This window comes from Aythya ferina, assembly GCF_964211825.1.
Source record: "Aythya ferina genome assembly, chromosome: 2".
In the NCBI taxonomy this organism is placed as follows: Eukaryota; Metazoa; Chordata; class Aves; order Anseriformes; family Anatidae; genus Aythya; species Aythya ferina.
In genome coordinates this window covers 11929525-11934953 of record NC_140297.1, presented here as the reverse complement: position 1 = coordinate 11934953, position 5429 = coordinate 11929525, and positions in this window count along the sequence as shown.

Genomic DNA, 5429 nt, shown 5'->3' with positions numbered 1-5429 from the left:
ATTTCCTGAAAGCATATGTACATTGTCATATTTTTAAATTAAATGTACCTCAGCTAGAGTTAGACATAGCACTAAAGATGGCAATGGAGATCTGATTCATTCTCATATTCTTCTATTTTCTATTTATTATCAGTATAATCTTCAATTATTCTTCAATATTTGAAATTCTAAGTTTCGTTTGTTATCTTGAGCTCTAGAGAGAATTATAGGTAGCCTAAGTACTTTTTTTGGTGTTTTGGCGAATGTCTAATATTTCTTAAGATCTTGCAAGCAAAACACTGTAGATACAGTAAATATTTTTTATTATGCTAAACTACTACAGAAGTCTTGTTTCTTGGAGATGTCATTCTGAACTGAAAGTGTAAGTAGGTGGTACAGCAGATATGTTTAATTTGCATTAAAGATTTTCTGGTACAATTATTCTGCTATATTGTTCATACCGTCATTTTTTGATAAAACACATTTTCATAGATAAATCTCAAAAAAGTACCTTTCTTTCATTCCTTTTTCCTCATTTTACATTCTCCATTCTGTGTTAAACCTTGTGAGATAGTAGGATACTTTATATATTATAAATGTGAATCAGTTCTATAATGATAATATATATTTATATAGGAATGTTCTAATGGAGATTAGGCGGAAACAGAGAGTGTTTCGCTACTGGAAGGAGGGCCAGGCGTCATGGAAAGAATACAGGGATGCTGTTCGTGTTTGTAGGGAGAAAGTTCGAGTGGCCAAAGCACAGCTAGAGTTGAAGCTGGCTGTGTCTGTGAGAGAAAATAAAAAGGGTTTTTTTAGATATGTAAATGGAAAAAGGAGAACTAAAGAAAACATAGGGCCGCTCCTTGATAGGGAAGGTCTCCTCACAGACGATGACGTAGGCAAAGCAGAGACGCTTAACGCCTTCTTTGCCTCTGTCTTCAATGCCGATGATGGGCTTCGGGACCCAGGGTGCCCTGAGCTGGAGGACCGGGACGGTGGGGATGACAAACTCCCAACTGACCCTGAACGTGTGCGGGATTTGCTACTCCACCTGGATCCCTATAAGTCCATGGGTCCGGATGGGATTCATCCCCGGGTGCTGAAAGAGCTGGCGGATGTCATCGCGGAACCTCTATCAATTATTTTTCAACGATCCTGGGAATTTGGAGAGGTCCCGGTAGACTGGAAGCTGGCAAATGTTGTGCCGATTTTCAAGAAGGGTCAGAAAGAAGACCCTAGCAATTACAGGCCTGTCAGTCTCACGTCAGTGCCTGGTAAAATCATGGAGAAGTTGGTTCTCGGACTTATTGAGGCGCACCTGGGGGACAAAGCAGTCATTGGTCCCAGCCAGCATGGGTTTGTGAAGGGTAGGTCCTGCCTAACTAACCTGATTTCCTTTTATGATAAGATCACCCGTATGGTGGACCAAGGGAAACCAGCTGATGTGATTTTTTTGGACTTCAGCAAGGCTTTTGACACGGTTTCCCATAGGATCCTACTGGACAAAATGTCCACCATACAGCTAAATAAAAACATCATACGATGGGTGAGCAATTGGCTAACGGGCAGGGCCCAAAGGGTTATGGTAAATGGAGCTGCGTCAGGCTGGCGGGCGGTCACCAGTGGGGTCCCTCAAGGCTCCATTTTAGGGCCGGTACTTTTCAATATTTTTATAAATGATCTGGATGTAGGAATAGAGGGTACTTTGAGCAAGTTTGCTGATGACACCAAACTTGGAGGAGTTGTGGACTCAAATGAGGGCGTAAAGGCCTTGCAGAGGGATCTGGACAGGTTGGAGAGCTGGGCGATCACCAACCGCATGAAGTTCAATAAGAGCAAGTGCCAGGTCCTGCACCTGGGACGGGGAAACCCTGGCTGCATGTACAGACTGGGCAATGAGACGCTGGAGAGCAGCCTAGAAGAGAGGGATCTGGGGGTCGTGGTAGACAGCAAGTTGAATATGAGCCAGCAGTGTGCCCTGGCAGCCAGGAGGGCCAATCGTATCCTGGGGTGCATCAAGAACGGCATCGCTAGTAGGTCAAGGGAGGTGATTGTCCCGCTCTACTCTGCGCTGGTGCGGCCTCACCTCGAGTACTGTGTGCAGTTCTGGGCACCACAGTATAAAAAGGACATGAAACTGTTGGAAAGTGTCCAGAGGAGGGCTACGAAGATGGTGAAAGGCCTGGAGGGGAAGACGTACGAGGAACGGCTGAGGTCACTGGGCCTGTTCAGCCTGGAGAAGAGGAGGCTGAGGGGAGACCTCATCGCAGTCTACAACTTCCTCGTAAGGGGTTGTCAAGAGGCAGGAGACCTTTTCTCCATTAACACTAGTGACAGGACCCGCGGGAACGGGGTTAAGCTGAGGCAGGGGAAATTTAGGCTGGACGTCAGGAGGGGGTTCTTCACAGAGAGGGTGGTTGCACACTGGAACAGGCTCCCCAGGGAAGTGGTCACTGCACCGAGCCTGTCTGAATTTAAGAAGAGATTGGACTGTGAACTTAGGCACATGGTCTGAACTTTTGGGTAGACCTGTGCGGTGTCGAGAGTTGGACTTGATGATCCTTAAGGGTCCCTTCCAACTCAGGATATTCTATGATTCTATGATTCTATGATTCTATGATTTATTTTGCACAATTTCACAACTATGAAATACATATTGATGCATTTATAAAGTAAGTAGAGCAGTCCTGGAAAAGACTTTGACTTTTTCTTCTTCACTGGAGCTTCTATCTCTTTGTCTTCAGTTTCTGTAATCAGCTGTTAGAACAATACTTTAAAGAGCTGTTTTTTATCTTTGATGATCCATAAAGCATCACACTTCAGCAAATTATTATTTAATAAGCTTGTCACAAGGACCTAAGTGCCAGGAAGTTTCATTAGTCATTATATAATGGATTGATATTCACTGGTGCAGAAATCACAGTTCAAAATTTTACTTTCATATACATGTACCAGAATTTAAGGCTGATGGTTTTGAAAAATATGATGCAGTGCTGTTCTACTTTAAGTAGGAAATTTAATTTTTTATGAAACTTTTTCATTAAATTTCTTTTTTGATAAACAAATACCTTACTCTTTTTTTTTGTTGTTCTTTGTTACACAATTGAGTATTTAACTGAAACATGAGTTATTTGAGCTACTTCTGAAGTGGTTGGCACAGTTGCCCTAATTTGTACATCATGAATGATCAACAATATTAATGGAAACTGGTTTGTTCTGTCTCAGGGGAGGATTTTGCTTAGTAAATGCTGCTCCTCTGGGTGTATTACATTAAAGGCTGGCTTTCACGTTCCCATGTAAAGTGAAACCCAATAAATCCAGCAACGAAAGACACGCTTCATTTTCTGAAACTAGCTTACTATGAAAAATGTAAATAAATCTTTGTCCAAGAAATCTGTGTGTATGCTGCTTTGATGGCACTTACTGACTGATTGAATTGGCTTTATATTATTTTTTACCATAAATATATAATATTTATTTTTTTGTGCTTCTTCATTTTCACCATTCATATTGGTGTTTCATAGAAACCTGCCTTAAAATTAAACCTCAATTTTAGTACTTTTAATCATTTGGCATCTGTGTGGTACTTTCCAAAATAACTTCTTTCCTACTGGCCTGGAGTGGTCCTGCCATGAGCATGCAGCATCAGCATGGTGAGGAGCTGGGAGTTCTGAATTGACAGCCTTAGGGTAGACTGAAAGAGCAATTTATTCCATCATTATTATACACAGATTAAGGCAGGTTTCTAATAGAAATCATGCCTAGGAAGAAACATCAATACAAATCCTAACTTGTCCTTGGTGCCTCCAAACTCCCTGAGGATTTAGAAGTTGTTCCAGAAGGAGATTGTGTGGTGATTTTGTTGTTGTTGTTGTTGTTCTTGTTTTGGCTTTTTTCATTTTTTCCTAAGTCTGAGAACACAAGTTATTTACCAGTGCAAGTCAGCGTAAACCATCCTTTCATCTTGCTAGATCCCCTTTCCACCCTTTGAAATAAGTCCATCCTATTGCACAGCCACATGGAAAACAAGTCATGAATGAGAGGCATGGGAACAGGTACATCTCTTCTTAAGAGAAGGGAAAAAGGCTATGGAGAAAATAAAATAAATGCAGGTGGGAGAAGGGAAGAGGAAGCACAAGAGAAAGCAGCCCCCAGTGCCTGAGCACTCACCAAGGCTTTCCTCTCAAGCCCAGCCACTTCTTCTTTCCCCACTCAAGGATAGGAGCAGCTTTCATCTTTCTTCTTCTTTTTCCACCTGTTGGAGCTTGCTTGTCCCCAGAATATGAAGGAGTTCAATTCAGAGTATTGCTGTTTAGATGCTGTATCATAGATCACTTTGATCTCCATTTAGCTGTACCTCATTAGGGGAACATGTTTTGTTTAAGTAGAGATGAGGTTATTCATAAGTAATTCAGTGCCACTGAGAGAAAAATCAATTGTAGGAACATTAAATTTTCATTAAACATGTTAAATGTAACCTGACAGTCAAATGGTCTCCAGTCACATAGGCTTTACTGCAATATTACTTTAAGTAACAGATGAAAGAAGGGTTAGGTTGTAAAGAATACTTAGCATGGCTTACAAGAAAGGATAAAAGTGGAGTATTTCTCCATTAGCATTCACTCAGCAGGTATCTTCAATTACTTGTGGGGCCATCTGCACTTCTGTATATACTGTGAGTTTGGAGTGAGTAGTACATGCAAGACGAGAGCAGATTGGAGCTGACTGGGCTAAGAAAAATCAGACTTTCATGTTTCTGTAGGATATGACACATTTTGAAGCTCCTGTAGGCCTGAGAAAATCATACACCACAACACCTTGCACTCCATTCTTTCTAACATCACAAGGATTTTTCCACCTTTCTTTTAATCGTTTTGACATAATTTCCATGTCTTCCTGTCCCATAATATTGTTCCCATCCCACTCAACACAAAAATTTCTAGATGTTGCCTTCCCCAGCTTTATTCTTATCTTTACATACCCAGCCACCTTGTTCATGGTCCATACTACCTTCACAGCAGTTACACAGTCCTCAGTCCCCTGAGAGTGTCAACATCATCCCCAATTAGTTGTACCCCGACCCTGCTCCTACAAGTCAGCAATACCTCAGCTTGCCCACCTCCTGGCTGGTTCCTCCCTCCAATGCAGCTGCCTCTTCGTTCTCCCTCCTGCTGCTGCTCCTGACTCACATTAGTACCCATGCCTTAGGCAACTGCTCCCCTACTCCAGGAGGAAGTGCTCCTGTTCTTATCTAAGGCTTTTATTTCTCCCACAGAGCAAGCTGCAGGTAATTTCTTTCTGTAGGAAGTTATGCTGCTGCCATGAGCTGTACATCCCTCAGCTGTAGCGTGGAGTGGTAGAGCTTCTCCCCAGCCTGTGGCACCACATAGTGAGGAAGGTCTGTGACTGTCTTCCAAATAGAGCTTTTCTGACAGAGCATCACCATC